The sequence below is a fragment of the Pleurodeles waltl genome, chromosome 10 (assembly GCF_031143425.1).
Source record: "Pleurodeles waltl isolate 20211129_DDA chromosome 10, aPleWal1.hap1.20221129, whole genome shotgun sequence".
NCBI lineage: Eukaryota > Metazoa > Chordata > Amphibia > Caudata > Salamandridae > Pleurodeles > Pleurodeles waltl.
In genome coordinates, this window is record NC_090449.1 from 398,858,275 (window position 1) to 398,876,813 (window position 18,539).

At 47.7% G+C, this 18,539-nt stretch overlaps 2 protein-coding genes across 6 annotated transcripts in view; one reads left to right on the top strand and one right to left on the bottom strand.

Annotated features, from left to right (window-relative positions):
- IFT140 (intraflagellar transport 140) overlaps positions 1-18,539 on the bottom strand; it is a 1,792,511-nt gene that overhangs the window by 319,236 nt on the left and 1,454,736 nt on the right. The window lies entirely within an intron of this gene.
- Positions 15,620-18,539, top strand: part of TMEM204 (transmembrane protein 204) — a 115,191-nt gene continuing 112,271 nt past the window's right edge. The window contains exon 1 of the mRNA XM_069210627.1: positions 15,620-15,951. The gene's annotated coding sequence lies outside the window, so the exon portion shown is untranslated. The remainder of the gene's footprint in view (positions 15,952-18,539) is intronic.

Below are 18,539 nucleotides of genomic sequence, written 5' to 3' on the forward strand. Positions count from 1 at the left end.
GCCAGGAGCGAAGAGTCATTAAGTGCACTCCCACTGGTGTGTCCAAACTAGGGCCCTGAAAGGGAGTATCCTTAATTCTAGAAATCTGTCCGCAGAGCGGGGAGGATGGTGGGTCATAAGGAATTTGCAGCTAGATACTGTCTCTCCCAGATAAGGTGTTACCGAAGGTAAGTAACTTGTTCATCTGATAGAGATTTCTAGCCGCAGATTCCTTAGCTCTGAATAGATACCAAAGCAATACCGTCCCCGGGTTTGGCTATAGACAAATTAGTTAAACTAGGAAGTCCTGAATGCCATCCCTGCAGACATGAATGACCAGGCAGTAGTGTTTGGTAAATGTGTGCACGGATGCCCACATTGCTGCCTGGCAGATGTCCAGGACTGGGACTCCACGTGCTAACGCAGTGGTTGCAGCTTTAGCTCTGATGGAATAAGCCTGCAAGCCTTCATGGGATTGCTTCTTAGACAATGTGCAGCAGATTTTGATGCAGAAAACGACCCAACGCAAGATAGTTTGTTTCTGCACCACCTGACCTTTCTTCGCACCAGCATCCCCGACAAAGAGTTGGTTGTCCACCTGGAACTCTTTTCTGTGGTTAAGGCAGAACAATAATGCTCTTTTTGGGTCCAGACGGTAGAGTTGCTCCTCTTCGTATAAAAGGGTGTGGAAGAGCATAGAAAGGTGGCTAGCTTACAGATTGGGGCACATGAAATGGTGTAACCACTTTTGGGAAGAAAGACGCCCTAGTGCAAAGCACCAGTTTGTCTAGAAAAACCCACAAGTAGGGAGACTTGGATGACAAAGTCTGCAGCTCACTCACACTCAGGGCAGATGTTATTGCCATGAGAAATGTTGTTTTGAGTGTGAGCTGTAGGAAAGTACCATCTTGCCTTGCATGTTACCCCCATTTTCACTGTATGTATGTTTGTTTCTGCCTATGTGTCACTGGGATCCTGCTTGTCAGGACCCCAGAGCTCATAAAGTATGTCCTGTATGTGTTCCCTGTGTGGTGCCTGACTGTATCACTGAGGCTCTGCTAACCAGAACCTCAGTGTTTATGCTATCTCTGCTTTTAAAATTGTCACTGCAGGCAAGTGGCTAATTTTACCAATTCTCATTGGCACACTGGAACACCCTTATAATTCCCTTGTATATGGTACCTAGGTTCCCAGGGTATTGGGGTTCCAGGAGATCCCTATGGGCTGCAGCATTTCTTTTGCCACCCATAGGGAGCTCAGACAATTCTTACACAGGCCTGCCAGTGCAGCCTGAGTGAAATAACGTCCACGTTATTTCACAGCCATTTTACACTGCACTTAAGTCACTTATAAGTCACCTATATGTCTAACCCTCACTTGGTGAAGGTTAGGTGCAATGTTACTTAGTGTGTGGGCACCCTGGCACTAGCCAAGGTGCCCCCACATTGTTCAGGGCAAATTCCCCGGATTTTGTGAGTGCTGGGACACCATTACATGCGTGCACTACATATAGGTCAATACCTATATGTAGCGTCACAATGGTAACTCTGAACATGGCCATGTAACATGTCTAGGATCATGGAATTGTCATCCCAATACCAGTCTGGTATTGGGGGGACAATTCCATGCATCCCCGGGTCTCCAGCACAGAGCCTGGGTACTGCCAAACTAACTTTCCGGGGTCTCCACTGCAGCTACTGCTGCTGCCAACCCCTCAGACAGGTTTCTGCCCCCCTGGGGCCTGGGCAGCCTGGTCCCAGGAAGGCAGAACAAAGAATTTCCTCTGACAGAGGGTGTTACACCCTCTCCCTTTGGAAATAGGTGAGAAGGGCTGGGGAGGTGTAGCCTCCCCCAGTCCCTGGAAATGCTTTGATGGGCACAGATGGTGCCCTCTCTGCATAAGCCAGTCTACACCGGTTCAGGGATTTCCCCCCAGCCCTGATCTGGCGCGAAACTGGACAAAGGAAAGGGGAGTGACCACTCCCCTGACCAGCACCTCCCAGGGGAGGTGCCCAGAGCTCCCCCAGTGTGTCCAGACCACTGCCATCTTGGATGCAGAGGTGTGAGGGCACAATGGACAGCTCTGAGTGGCCAGTGCCAGCAGGTGACGTCAGAGACCCCTCCTGATAGGTGCTTACCTTTCTCAGTAGCCAATCCTCCCCTGTGGGCTATTTAGGGTCTCTCCTATGGGCATCTCACCAGATAATGAATGCAAGAGCTCACCGGAGTTCCTCTGCACTTCTCTCTTCAACATCTGCCAAGGATCGACCGCTGACTGCTCCAGGACGCCTGCATAACACAACCAAGTAGCAAGAAGACTACAAGCAACATTGTAGCGCCTCACCCTGCCAGCTTTCTAGACTGTTTCTTGGTGGTGCATGCTCTGACGGCTGTCTGCCTTCACCCTGCACTGGAAGCCAAGAAGAAATCTCCTGTGGGTCGACGGAATCTTCGCCCTGCCAACGCAGGCACCAAACTTCTGCATCACCGGTCCTCTAGGTCCCCTCTCATCGTGACGAGCGTGGGCCCTGGAACACAGGAGCTGGGTCCAAGTGTCTTCGACAGTCCAGTGGCCCTTCTGTCCAAATTTGGTGGAGGTAAGTCCTTGCCTCCACACGCAAGACAGTAATCCTGTGTACTGCGTGAACTGCAGCTGCTCGGGCTTCTGTGCACTTTTGCAAGACTTCCTTTGTGCACAGCCTAGCCCAGGTCCCCAGCACTCCGTCCTGCATTGCCCAACCCGCTGAGTTGGACTCCGACATTGTGGGACCCTCTTTTGTCACTCTGAGTCCACCGCTGTCCTCAGACCTTCTAAGTGCCTGTTCTGCTACTTCTGCGGGTGCTGCCTCCTTCTGTGTGGGCTCTCCGAGTTGCTGAGCGCCCCCTCTGTCTCCTCCTCCAAGGGGCGACCTCCTGGTCCTACGTGAGCCCTAGCAGCACCCAAAATCCTCAACCGCGACTCTTGCAGCTAGCAAGGCTTGTTTGCGGTCTTTCTGCGTGGAAACAACGCTGCATCCTCCAGCACGCTGTGGCACATCTTCTGACCAAAGGAGAAGTTCCTGGCACCTTCCGTTGTTGCAGAATCTTCGGCTTCTTCCACCCGGAGGCAGCCCTTTTGCACCTTCATCCGGGGTTTAGTGGGCTCCTGCCCCCACTGGACACTTGCGTGACTCTTGGACTTGGTTCCCTCCCTTTACAGGTCCTCAGAACAAGGAATCCGTCTTCAGTGTTTTGCAGTCAGTTGTTGTCCTTGCAGAATCCCCTATCTCGACTTTACTGTCTTTCTGGGGTAGTAGGGAAACTTTACTCCTACTTTTCAGGGTCTTGGGTTGGGGTATCTTGGACACCCTTAGTGTTTTCTTACACTGCCAGCAACCCTCTACACACTACACTAGGCCTGGGGTCCATTTGTGGTTTGCATTCCACTTTTGGAGTATATGGTTTGTGTTGCCCCTAGGCCTATTTCTCCCTATTGCATTCTATTGTGATTCTACATTGTGTGCACTACTTTTCTAACTGATACTTACCTGTTTTTGGTTTGTGTGCATATAATTTGTGTATATTACTTACCTCCTAAAGGAGTGTATCTTCTGAGATACTCTTGGCATATTGTCACTAAAATAAAATACCTTTATGTTTAGTAACCTCTTAGTATTGTGTTTTCTTATGATATAGTGCTAAGTGATATAAGTGGTATAGTATGAGCTTTGCATGTCTCCTAGTTCAGCCTAAGCTGCTCTGCTATAGCTACCTCTATCAGCCTAAGCTGCTAGAACACCTCTATTCTACTAATAAGGGATAACTGGACCTGGCACAAGGTGTAAGTACCACAAGATACCCACTATAAGCCAGGACAGCCTCCTACATGAGCAGTCAAAGGGCACAATTGTGTAGAGGCTCAAAAGGAGCACACATCAAAAATGTAACAACCAAATGAAGGTCCCACTGAGGCATTATGAAAGGCAAAGGGGGGGGAACAAATGTACAAGACCTTTGAAGAGTCCATCCTAAATAAAGAGGGTTGGTCAGGCAGCCACAAGGAGGCCGACAGAGCAGAAAGACAACCCTTTACAGTACCCAAAGCCCAGCCCTGCTGGGCAAGGGTCATAATATGAAGAAGGACATCAGAGAGAGAAGCGGGAGGCAGGTTGACAGATTTTTCTGTACAATATAATACAAACTTTTTCCATCAGCAGACGTATACCGTCTTGGTAGAGGAACGCCTAACTGACAGAATAACATTACAGACTTCAGGAGGAAGGCTGAAAGGTGTCAACTGTCGCTGCTCAATCTCCCCGCAAGAAGGCAGAGAGCGCTGCTGCTGTGACAGAAGATCCACCAGGGGGGCTGCTTGATAGGAGGATCAATGCTCAACTGCAGAAGCTCAGTACCAGACTCTCTCTGTGCCCAGTCTGGAGCCACAAGGATTACTTTGGCCAAGTTGTTCCTGATTTTCTGGAGAACTCTGGGCTAGGGTGATATGGGCGGAAAGGCGAACAGGAGGGCTGAGTTCCACTCAAGATGAAAAGCGCTTACAAGCGAGATCCAACTTGGAAACTCCAGCGTGCAAAACCGCTGATATTGCGCATTCTCAACGGAGATGAACAAATCTAACCATGGCTCTTCCCATGGCTGAAAAAGATCCTGCACCACTTCCGGATGGAGACTCCACTCATAATCCACTTAGCATCAACGGCTGCTTTTGTCTGCTCTGACGTTCTGGGAACTTGCTGGATGTTGAAACAGCAGGGATATGCCCTGATGTTCCAGCCATGTCCAGAGACGTAGAGCCTCTTGACAAAGGGGTTCACGACCCCAACCCGCCCTATTTGTTGCAGTATCACAATGTGGAGGTATTGTCCCAGAACACTTGCACTAACCTTCCCTTGATGGAGGGTAGAAATTCTTTCCATGCCAGTTAGATTGTTCTGAGCTCGAGCAAGTTGATGTGGAGTCCAAATTCTGTCAGAGACCAGTGTCCTCTGATCTCCACCTCTCCAAGGTGGCCGCCCCAAACCAGCAATGATGCATCTGTCACTACGGCGAAATCTTGTTGTGGAAGGGAGAGGGATATGCCTCAGACCCAATCGCAGTTTGCTAACCACCACATCACGTCTTTTGCAATTCTCTCTGCGATCTGGACCATGTCAGAGAAATTCCCCTGATGCTCTACCCACTGGAACTTCAGGTCCCACTGCAGAGCCTGCATAAGCCATCTGACATGTGTTCACAGCAGGATGTAGGAGGCCATGAGGCCCAGCAGCCTCAAGTCATTCTCACCGAAATCCACACTAGAGGCTGAAACATTGGCATCATAGCCAGAATATCCTGGACCCGCTGCTCAGGAGGATAAGCCTGAGACTGCACTGTGTCCAGAACAGCTCAGATGAAAGGGGGTCTGAGAGGGAGTAAGGTGTGATTGCTGCATGTTTATAATGAACCCCAGCAAATGCAGAAGGTCCGCCGTAGATAGCAGCCAGTCATTGACATAAGGGAAGACCGGCACCCCTGATCTCTGCAAATGTGCTGCAACCATCACCCTCACCTTGGTGTCTACCTAAGGGGCGCTGGTCACAGGGAGCACAGTAAACTGGAAGCGCTCATGGCCTACCATGAACCGCAAGTAACGTCTGTCGGCAGGCAGAATGGGAATATGGAAATAAACGTCCTGCAAGACCATCACTACTATCGAGTCTCCTGGGTCTAGGGCAAACAAGGCCTGAGTCAATGTGAGCATCTTGAACTTCTCCTTCTTGAGGAGTACATTAAGAGTTCACAGATCTAAGATAGGCTGAAGACCTTTGATCCTTTTTGTGTATCAGAAAGTAGCAAAAATAGCAACTACTGCCTACTTTTGACATCGGAACCCTTTCTATGGCCCCATCGGCCAAGAGAGCCATGACTTCCCAAGGAGCTAGGACAAATGATTCTCCATCAGCTGTACATGAGATGGAGGCATTTGGGGAGGGTGGGATTCAAAGAGGAGGAATAGGCCCCTCCGAATGATCTGTATGACGCACCTGTCCGGTGTTATGGATTGCCAATGGTGGAGATGATGGCGGATTCTGCCACCAATTGGACACCCATGAACTTGTAGTGCAAGATTAGGAGGGCTGAGACTGCTGGGGGTGTGGGGTTGGTGGATGTAGCAGCCTTCTGGCTACCTGATGCAAAGGGTCGGTATGAACCACTCCCTCATCCGCGCAGAGGCTGGGAAGCTTGCGCGGGCTGGTGGCTAGGATAGGGTTGGCACCATTAAAAGCCCCTTCTGTAGCCACAAAAGGAGCAAAAGGCAGATGGAGGATGATGTAGGGCAGCTGAGTGGCCCAAGGACTTGGCCGTAGCACATGAGTACTTAAAGCGCTCCAGCGCCAAGTCTGCCTTGTCTCTGAAAAGATGATTGCCATCAATGGGCATGTCCATAAGGAAAGCCTGGACATCATCTAAAAAGCCAGAGGTTCTCATCCAGGCGTGGTCCTGAAGCATCATCATTGTGGAAACCGCTCTGTTCAGCGAGCCGGTCGTGTCTAAACCACACCTAATGGTGAACTTCGCTGCATCTCTCCTGTCCTTGGCGGCTTGGGAGAGAATGGCCTGGACCTTCTCCAGGACCTGTGGCAGCACTTGCGCAACAGTGTCCAAACAGTGTGGGAATAGCACCCCAATGGACATGTGGTGTTCACTGACCACAATGCCAGGCTGGTGGAAGAAAATATCTTCTTTCCGAAGCTATCCAGCTTCTTGGATTTTCTGTCCGGGGTGCATCAAGGAACACACCATGTGAGGTAGAAGCTTGGACTACCAAGCTCTCGGGGTGGAGTGTTGGGTGAGGAAGATTGGGTCTCCATGTGTGTGTGGCCATGGCGATGGACAATTGTCCTATTCACAGGAGCCTCTGCGCTGGGGCTGGGCTTGAACCAGGTTCCCAGTAGGGCAGTGGTTTCCAATCTGCGAGCCGCAGCTCCCCAGTGCGCCGTCAAAACTAGCCAGGGGCGACACACACACTTTGGGAACCACTGGCCTATTCTCATCTTCCAGGCCTGTCTCCATTAGCCTGTTGTTTATTTCACAAAAACGTTATCTTGTGACACTGAAAATATGTTACAGGCTGTAGCCACAAGATGGCAGAATAGGCCCAGCACTTTGAACATTATTATGCTGAACAGGAAGTGCAATAGGTTTTCACAGAATTTTGCAAACTAAGTGAACGCAATATTTGGAACACCGCTGTTAAGCAGATATCCAGATGGAAAAGAAACAGAACAGCAAAGGCCAGCTCAATCAAAGTGAACATTGTGCTTTGCCAAATCATCAATAGTGATTTCATGCTATAATAACATTCAACAAAATCCTTCACACGCTCCTCCTTCTTGAATGCAAAATGATGGCACAATGTAATTGTATGTACAATCCTTATAATAAGGAGGTGAATTTCTTTTCAACCTTGGCACCAGGCAGGCAAGAGAACTTACATCTTCAGTGTAATAAACCCTTTTTTGCCACGCTCTGACTCCAGCTCATGCTTCATATCATTTTCACCATTCTGCATATGTTTACGTGTGAGTTACTCTAACCGACTTAGACTACTTCCAGAACCTTCAATAACTGAACCAAGCTGTAATCTTCAGTCCTGGACAGCTCTTATGCTCAATTGTTTTGGCCAACCTACTGTGCTTGTTACACACCGCTTGGGTAATAGTAATCCTAAAGACATCACTTTTCATCCAATCAGCAGCTTACCTTTGTGTTTATCTTGAACCTTCTCTACTTTCTACTGCAGATCACCTGTTAAGTAAAACCAGCCTTGTGCTTCCAACCCAAATTTGGACAAGCTAAGATCATGATATCCTATCATGCAAAAGAGCAAATGCACATTGTATTGTATTGTAGCAATCATATAGTGCTTACTACCCCTGTGTGGGGCTCTCATGTACTTGCCTTCATGAGTAGCATGCTACACAATATAGGGTGTGTGTTTTGAAGGATGTTGTTTTCGCTTTTTGATCCTGTGTGGGAAGTATTTTTATGTTGTGCATGACAACCACTGAGGTACGGTTATGGGACACAGTGCGTAGATGTATGTTTGATAATGAGGTGTATGAAACACAAGCAGTTTTGTAGTTTTCAGCATTCTGGTAGCTCTGAACATCTCTGCAGGTTCTTTATGTTATTTCTTATGATTACAGTCTACTTAGCTAGTTAATGCACTGGGCTGTCCAAGCTAAGATTTTGTGTACAGTTGTACACAGCATATGTTCCAATTTTCCATTTTAATAGCCATATAAGCCATTTTTAACTGGTGATGGTACAACAGTGGAAACAGAGGGCCGGGTGGCAGCTATTAAAAATTGAGAGGCCTCCTGTAAACTGCATACACTGCAGTGCACCAAATGCTATTTTTTAAAACAAAAATTAGTTTTAAAATATCCCATTTGGCATGCAAACCCCAGTGCTCAGGAGTATTGTTTCTGACTCAATAAATTTAAGTTTTCAATTTAAACAACTGTTATATTTTTTTATTTTGTTTTATATCATTACAATACCTTCATCAGCTTCAATCCAATTATTTTCAGGGAGAAAAATGGAAGTACTCCCTAGGCCAGGCTTAGATCCCCTCATCAACCAAATGAAAAAAAAAATAACATTATAGGGATTCGCAGCCAACAGCAAATAGGTCAAGGGAGCCGTGGTTTGAAAATGTTTCTCCATTACTGCTTTGTTGAAAGGTAAATAGAAAATAAAAGAGGGTGTAATAGTAGGGGATTAATGGCGCTCAGGTAAACACTTGGCCAAGTGTATCTTCAGGGGTTGCCACCACAAGGGAAAACACCCATCCCTCCGAGGTTTCAAGAAAACCCAACAAGAAACAATTTAACACAATGTGAGGCCCCCTGTCAGTATAATAAATCAACAACTTTTCTTCAAGAGATTAAAAAATCAAGTGAATGATGTTATGACACAAGTAGGTCAAATTCAAGTGAGTTAAATTCAAAGGAATGCAGTCAAAAGAGTTTCACATAAGTCATTTCACAGTCCATTCTAATCCAGAGATTTATTAGAAATGTCTTCTTTTTTTACAGCATCATCCATGGAAAAACAACCTTGAGCCAACACGTGTTTCGTCATGGGGAAGTTCTCTAGTTCCCAACGACTTCTTCAGGGCTGTTCAGTTGCTCAATTGTCCGGAATCCAATATTTGAAAATACCGATTTATTCAATGCTCCTATTTAGTGCCAAGTGCTCCAGGTACGACGAGTGTGTGTTACCAGAAATGCCTTGTTGCGAGTACGTCGTACCTGGAGCCAGTGGCGGCTGGTGACATTTGAAAGTGGTGGGGCATAATAGTGCGGGCTGAGTGCCCAGTGGTGAGCATGTGTAGTGAGTGAGCCCGACCGTCACAAGGGGGGCTGGGGGTGGGGGGAAGGTTCTCCCCTGGGAAATGTTTGAAAGAAGAGAGGGCAAATGGTACATTTTCAAGCAAATCGGAAAGCAAGAAGGTTAATAAAGCAATTGAGAATGTAGTTATTACATCAATAAAGAGATTCCAAATGATAATGACGTAGGTAGCCGCTTATTTAGTATAACCAGAGACTTTCACTTCACAACCCCCAAACACACCCACTCACTTATAAGCACTATGTATTTATTTACTTTTGCCTTCTCAATATTTTGATAACTGTGCACCTCCTTCGCACACAGTTGCACAGAATCACAATTGCAACTGGAATAAGTGACTATTACTCTGTTTGTTCAGTAGAGAGGCCATGGACCCATTGACAGGTACTGTGAGAAATTTGTAGTGCCTTCAGCCTTTACTTCAGAGCTCTCAATGGTGGCCCATTAAAAATGCCTGAGGGCAACTTAGTTCAAAGTATGCACTGTACATAGAAATAAGCTACACAAACATACAGAAATACAACATCCTGCAATCTTAAGGAATGCAAGATTAAGTAAAACATGCGAAATATAAACTGGAACAGAGGGCCATATGTATGAACACTTTTTCCCATAGACACCGAATGGGTAAAAACCTTTGCTATATCTGGCCCTAAATCACCGTCATGGAATACCTTAACGTTTTATGCATTCATTTGTTCAGAAATTGATCAGTGTTATTTGCCAGTTGTGGATGGATGGATTGGTGGATGCATGCAGGTCTGTATGGATGGATGGATGGATGACTGGTGATGTGGATGGATGGGTGAGGGGATGGTTGTGTTTGAAGAGGATGAATGGATGAATAAGAAAATATGTTGATGGGTTAATGAATGAATGGGTGGGTTATGGATGGATGGAAGGATAGATGAGGTTGTGGGGTGAATGGAAAGAAGGGGTGGATGGATGAATTGGATAGAAGAACAGATGGTGTTGTGGAAGGATGGATAACCTGGTGAATTGAAATATGGCATGGATTGATGAGTGAACGGATGGTCAAACAAATAGTTTTGGTGGCAAGATGGATGGAATAGATGCTGGAAGAGGTGAATTCATTCATGGATCCCTAATGGAAGGGAAGGAGGGAGTGCCACACAAGGGTAGGATTGAGACTGGGCGGTCGAGCCCTTTGCCCTGCAGGGTACAGAAAAAGTCAGACCCAGGCAAGGGTACGGGGTTGGGTTTTAATGGCCCGGTGCAGATGGCATGTCTGTATCCAGCAGTGCAAGGACATGCAAAGGTCACGTGGCCCCTTATCCCAGAGAGAAGCTGGCTCCCCTCTGCAGTTACAAACTGGGGGGAATTTTAATGTCCCCTGAAGCAGATGGCATGTCAGTGTGTGCAGCAGTGCCAGGACATGCAAAGGCCATTCGTGCCCCTTATCCCAGAGAGGAGCTGGCTCCCCTCTGCACTATTAATACTGGGGAAGTTTTAATGTCCCTGGGAGGAGATGTCACGTCAATGTGTCCAAGAGTGCAAGGACGTGTAAATGCCAGGTGTCGTGTCCGTGAGGCCAGAGAGAAGCTGGCTCCCACGGTGTCCAACTGTGAAGGGATGTGCAGTGCAGAGACCACCTGATTCCCTAGTCCACAGAAAGCAGCTGGCTCCCATCTACACGTATGGGACTGGGGGAGTTGGAACGCTCCGAGGCAGAGATGGCACGTCACTGTGTCCAACAGTTCAAGGAAGTGCACAAGCCACCAGTGCCCCCTGTCCACAGATGACAGCTGGCAGTCTGTGTGTGTGCTGTATGACACAGGAGACTAATGAAAGGACCTGCACAGACCCCTCCTTGGACAGCCATAGACCATCAGCACTACTTTCAGTGCCATAAGCGCCGCCACCAGAAACAGGTCACCCGGATTACTATGACATAGCTAATGATTTAACTTCCATCTTCCGGATTCTGAAATTTTATACAGGAAGAAAGTTTACGTCCTGAAACGTTCCTTTGCAGGCAGAAACAAGGCTGCTGTTTTACCTAGTTAAAAACACCAAAGGGGGGTTGAAATGAAACCCACAAGTACACCCCAGTGTGAGGGATCGGAAAGAGGTGGGCATTTCAGCACCAGGTGACACCAGACGAGAAATGAGCCAGCCTAGAAGGCAAGAGCGCATCTGTGCTTTAAACATATGCGTCAAGCAGGATGGCCTCTGAGCTTTCAACGGACCAGCTCGGCCTGTTCAGGCCCTGGTAAGAGGCCAAAGAATTGACTGGGTAACCCGGATGACCTCCCAGGCAAACACCGGTCACCAACAACAACAACCCCTTTGACACAGACATACTAACACACACACGTTATCCTAGGCAGCAGCTACACACAGGTATATATGATGTGTGCTGAGACTTGTGACCTTAGGCATGCGCGCACGCAAATACACACAGACACATACTAACCCACACATGCTAACACAAACACACACACACACAGCAACACACGTGGGCATACACAGATTAACACACACGTACGCCATCCTACACAGAAGCCACACACAGAGGTATACGGAATCTGCGCTGAGACTTGTGACCTTAGACAGGCACGCAGGCAAATACACACACATACTAACCTTCAGCTACTACACACACAGTAACACGTGCGCACACACTCTGATACACACAGACTGTCACTCATTTATTTTCCACTCAGAAGAATATAGATGTGTTTGATATAACAATTGGACACAGTACCACTGACTACAGCACACCAAAACCTAGAACACACACTTATTTCCACGTTCTGTCTTCCACCCATAGACGGGGCAATTCACAAACACAAGTTCAGTTTAGGGGCACAAACATCTCAATTTATACGTTTAAAGCCACATACCATGGTACTTGTACTGGGGTAGCAACATTTCCGAGCTGCAAGCAGGCCCTCCAACGCAGTGCTTGAAATGGAAAAATTAAAGTGCAGGTACTCTGTGCCAGAGTACCTGCATGTTTCCGAGAAGTGCCGGTACTCTCCAATTAAAAGTATTACGTTTTTCTGGAGATGTGCCAGTACTCTCCCTCTCAAAATAAAAAAGTGCCGGTACTTAGTACCGGAGAGTACAGGCCCATTTAAAGCACTGCTCCAACGATATGTCAAGGAAAGCGGGGCTGGTGCTTAGCCAAGTCTTCATCTGCTGCCTCCATGTCAGCGCGTGAGCCCCAAACGATGCCACAGCTCCTGCTGATCAAGCAGAGAGTCAGTGCACTCGAATGAACTGTGTCATATAGAAGCGCCATGTTAATATGAAGCCCGCCCTCTGACAACCTTGCTGATTGACACACAGTCTTGGGCAGCACAGGGCGTAAGCCTAATGTGCCCACGCTGTGTTCAATCAGCGAGGCATGCCTTTCATCGCAGAGGGGTGTGGCTTTATGGTCTCGAAGCCCAAAGAGGACCAGGGCTATGAAAATATAAACCCTGTTAAACCTGCGACAAGTGGAACATGCGCACTAAGCACATGTGCCAGTGAAACTTGCCTGACCCTGCCTGGTGAACCTGTACACACGTAATGTATCATGAAAATAATAAAATAAACAAGATCAAAGATAGGAAATATGGCCTGGGCGGAGCCCCTACGCCCTCATGAAAAAAACGCCCCTGCCTGGAGCACTTGGCACTAAATAGGAGCATTGAATAAATCGGTATTTTCAAATATTGGATTCCGGACAATTGAGCAACTGAACAGCCCTGAAGAAGTCGTTGGGAACTAGAGAACGTCCCCATGACGAAACACGTGTTGGCTCAAGGTTGTTTTTCCATGGATGATGCTGTAAAAAAAGAAGACATTTCTAATAAATCTCTGGATTAGAATGGACTGTGAAATGACTTATGTGAAACTCTTTTGACTGCATTCCTTTGAATTTAACTCACTTGAATTTGACCTACTTGTGTCATAACATCATTCACTTGATTTTTGAATCTCTTGAAGAAAAGTTGTTGATTTATTATACTGACAGGGGGCCTCACATTGTGTTAAAGTGCTTTGTTGAAAGGTAGCAGGAGTTCAGAAGAGGAAGCTCACGGTTGTAGCACTTTCATCAAGATGTTAGTCTTGACTGCCACCAAAGGCAACTCGAGGTCTAGGGCCTACCTTAGATTCCCGCTTCATCACCATTGCATATGTTGCTCCCTCATCCGTAGCCATGGCAGGGGGAGAAAGCACGTAAGTATCTGGAGATCTATACAGTCTGCTGGCATCACCCAGATCCTCAGACCAGACTATGCTTTCCTGGCCTTCTAACTGGTATTCTAAAGGGTCCAGTGACTCCTCTCATTCTTCCCCACTGCCAAGCCCTTCAGAATAGGACTCAGGTGCCGACCTAGGACACATGGGTCCTGCCAGTACCAGGATCACCACTGGATGACTCCGTTCCGGCTCTGTGTCAAATTCGGGGATCCAAATGGGGATGGTGCCACCGGTGGGCACCAGGAGCAACGGTGTCAGGACCGGCATTGGAGAAGGATCTGGTGGCACGACTGGTGCTTGTCCGGATCTGTGATCAGATCCACAGGGGCCCACGGGGCCAAAGGTACCAACGAGGAACCTGATGGTGTCCCCTCTGACCTCACGGGGCCTGAAGGTGCTCCGGATTGGTCGGCCAGTTCAAATATGCAGCACATAACCTTGTAAAATAGCTTTACCTGAGGGGGTCACTCCAACTTCTGTAAAAGTGGGGAGGCGTGAAGTCGAACCTGGTGATGGCTCCACCGAACCGTGGCTCGATCGCTCACGTTTCATCGAGTCGATGGATGAGAAGCCAAAGCACACTTTGACTTCCAGTGCTTCTTATACCACTTTCCCGAAAGTCCTGATGACTTGGATTGGGAAGATGAGGACTAGGGGTTCCTAGAGCGGTCCTGCGACCTTCCCCTTGATCAGGACTGTGATCTCCTACAAGTTGTGCAACGTGACTTCACCTGCTAGACTGCTAGCAGCTTTAGGGACCGCTCCCTCATAGATTTCAGTGCCATGGCCTGGTAGCCCGAGCACAACTTGGAGTTGTGGTTGCGCTCTAGACACAACAGACACACTAGGTGTGGATCCGTAACTGATGTGGCTCAGTGACAGGCACCACATGGTTTAAACCCTGTCTTTCTCAAAGACTTCCTGAACACACCTCAAAAAGGAAGTTGACAAAACATTGAAAAAAGTCTGGCAAAACACCACAGATAGGGTAGCTCTTCTCTGGATCCAGTCTGATGCCTTGAAAATTCAAAGGTAAGGAATTTGCGGTGCAGGGAGTGGAAATACAATAATATGTGCATGAGAGTGATAGTGAGTTTTGATACGGTAAATGTAGACCCTGTTGAAGGAGGCTGAGGAGTGTCTAGGGCGGCTAACAGACTGAGGCGTCATCCTCGTGAGGGGTCCAGTTTCTTTTCTTGCACCTGGGCCCATAGCAACCTAGCTATGCCACTATTGAGACAGCAAGAGCTTACAGACATGGGAGCCAGCTTGAGCATATACCGGCTCCGTTGCAGCTTCACGGTTTGAGCCAGAAGTGCTCTGGAACTGTGTAGTACAGGGGATAGGGCGCAAGCCCTGGCATGCCCTCACGGTAGTCTTTAGTTGCAGGAGGGGAGGATACGATGCAAATGGGCTGCTCATTTTGACAGAAGTGTGCTCACGCCATGAGGTTCATTTGTTTTGCTGTGTGAAGACTCGTTGTATACTGGTCACCAATGACAATGTAGTGTTAAACAATGTAAACACCCATGAGCTGCCCCGGCAGGTCCAAATCGTGACTGGCAGCCCCTGAACAATGCAGGTCGGAGCCTCAGCCCAAACAAGCGAATGTCTGAGAGGGCTGAACCAATGCCCCTTTGTATGTTTAGTGCGGACATAAGATTTGACTAGATCAAAGTGTCAAGCCAGGCGTAAAAAGAATAAGTGAATGAAATGCAAACGGAGACACCAAGCAGCGAGAGCAACGAGCACTGGCCGCATTTTTTTTTTAGAACACTAAACATGTTTTTTAAAAGCGAAACATAATACTTTTCTGGAACGACTGCGGAAGGGACATGGAACACTTAAGGACGCAGTTACCATTAAACGTGAAGAGTGTGATGTGGGCATGTGGCTCTTCCGAGTTTTAGACCGATCACTCACAGGAACGTGTTCATGTGTACAGAAACGTGTATTATGTCCCTCAGCCAACGGGGCTGTTTCCATTTCCCAGTTCAAGGAATGAGGCTTTTAAACCAAATCGGATGGTGGGAGAAGTAGCCCTGTGCCAGACTCCTCCCCTACATTCCGAGCAGCCTTCCTCCAGATACGGACACATCCCGGGAGTGAGACCATCCTACGTCCGGAGAAGGCGGCCCGTCGATCGAACTCCCACATGGGTGCCACTGCGGGAAAGAACCCTGTGCAGGATTCACCGTGCCCAGGCAAACCAAGCAATGAACGTGCGGGGGCGGCGAGGTAGGGAGGCAATGGGCTCCCGCACCGCTTCTCAGTTTTGGAATGTGCATCTATCCACACGTTACTCCGTCAAGAATCTTACTTTTCAGAATCCAAAACAGTTCTTCTGAGCAGTGTATGGTACGTATCAATTAAATTATTTATCAGCCGAAACTACTATTCTAAGCACCAGGATAGTATCCGGAGAAAACATGGAACCGTAACGCGAAAAGATGTCGCAGAATATATTGATGGTCCCCTGAGTCCCCCATGTCTCGCAGATACTCCTTGAGGTGAATTTGGGGGAGACGGGCTGAAGGCGGTACCGCCCCCCACCCCGCAGGGGCCTCCGTTACGCCCTGTATGAGAAAGCAGGTTTTCAATAATTTCGTGGCAAACGTCGAACTTCGCCGCCGCTTCCAAAGATGATAAGCCTATGACCGTAATATTTTTACCACAATGTGACCTGTGCTGTAATTTCCGTGGATTTCGGGTCATTATTTAAACGGGTTCCAGTCGAGGGCGTTTGTCGGACAGTGTAACCAATATAAGTCAATTGAGAAAATATCCAGGGGTAGCGTAAGTGACATCACATGCCATTTGACCTTTACACTCGTTAACATGCGCGTAGGCACACAATCACAAATACATACACTCTCACATAAATTTACCTACACCATCCACAACATACATTTAAAACCAGTTTTACTTTCCTCAGCTGCTAGGGAGGGTCATATTCCACCAAACCGTACACCATTTTTTATTACATTATCAATCAATCATAGCATTTGTAGAGCGCACTATTCACCTGTGAGGGTCTCGAGGCGCTGGGGGAAAGGGCAGAAGGGGGTGCTGCTACTGCTCGAACAGCCAGGTCTTGAGGTGTTTCCTGAAGGTTAGCAGGCCCTGTGTCTGTCACAGGTGGATAGGAAGAGTGTTCAACGTCTTGGAGGCAAGGTGGGAGAACGATCTGCCACCGGCAGTCGTTCTGTGGATGCGTGGGACAGTGGCGAGGGCAAGGTCAGCAGAGCAAAGCTGGCGGGTTGGGGTGTAGGAGGAGAGTCGTCTGTTGAGGTATTCTGGTCCGGCATTGTGCAGTGCTTTGTGAGAGTGAGTGAGAAGCTTGAACGTGATTCTCTTGTTGACGGGGAGCCAGTGCAGGTCTCTAAGGTGGGCTGTGATGTGGCTGTGGATGCCCAGAATAAGGCATGCAGAGGCATTTTGTTTGCGTTTCAGTTTTTTCTGGAGCTTGGCCATGGTTCCTGCATATAGGGGTGTTGCCGTAGTCCAGTCTGCTGCTTACGAGGGCTTGGGTGACCGTCCTTCTGATTCCGGTAGGGAACCGTTTGTAGATCTGAAGCATACAGGTGTTAAAGTAGGAGGAAAAACGGCGTTGACTTGCTGGGTCACTGATAGCGATGAGTCCAGGATGAACCCCAGGTTGCGTGCGTGGTCGGTGGGTGTCTGTGCCATTCCCAGTGTGGCAGGCCACCAGGAGTCGTCCCAGGTGGAGGGGGTGGAGCCGAGGATGAGAACCCCAGTCTTGTCAGAGTTCAGTTTCAGGCAGCTGTTCTTCATTTCTTCATGGAGGTTGGTTTTGGCGGTGGCGGGGTCCTTGGTGAGGGAGAGGATATTTTATTCACATTATACTGAATAAAATATTATAGTGAATAAAATATTATTCACTATTAGTGTAATAAAAATTAACAAAAAAGTAAACTGCACCCCAACTGACGTACATAAAGACGAGCTGCCTCTGTATTGTTGGCACTGACTTTGCCACCTTTGAGGCCAGGGGTCGCAAATGCAGTGCCAAGGACAACGCACAAGGGACAAGGGACAAGCCAGGGGTCGCAGCTGAGACCCCCTAAATTACATCCATGGTGTAACCTGCATTCTGGTGGCTGTAGTCATGGTCAAAATGCGTTAATAAACTATGAAAATAATCCTGAGTACAGTGGGAGCGAAGGAAGAGTGTATGGCTAAGTGGGGGGAGCTGATGGTTAATGCAAACACTAACGGGTCACTAATTCTGTCTGGTGCATTCAGGGAGAGTAATGTGCTTTTATAATGCTACAAAGTGCCAGAGTGTGCCATAAATCACAATGAATATCTAAGGGCCTGATTCAGATCTTGGTGGATGGGGTTACCCTGTCACAAATGTGACAGATATCCAGTCCGCGATATGACAATTTCATTATATCCTATGGAAATTGTAATAAGGCGGACAGAATAACCGTCAAGTTTGTGACAGAGTAATTCGTCCGTCAAGATCTAAATCAGTCCCTATGTCATTTGTTTAAAAAAATGTATTACACACAAGACAGGCTGTAGCAAAATGGGTAAAATGATTCAGTATTTAAGTGCTTCAAAAGTTACACTTTTAGTAATATCCAACTAGACTAACTGTTTTAGGTCTTGCCAATCAAACCCTTTACAGACTATACCAAAATCCTACAGTGGGCTTTCACTGGTTGGCTTTATAGACAATCTTATTTCCTTGTGTCTTATTCAGTGGCTTTTCTTCCTCTTGTGTTCGGCCCTCCCATGCAATATAGCCTGTGTACCATCCTTTTGATTAGCTAACATATCATCTTATTGCTCGCAGTAGGGAAACTAGATTTTTTTCACTTCTGTTAAGGCACCACATGAGAGTGCATGTGTTTTCAGGATCTCTGCCACATGAGAAGCTTCCTCCACACCGAATCCCTGCACTCTTTCCACAAGCG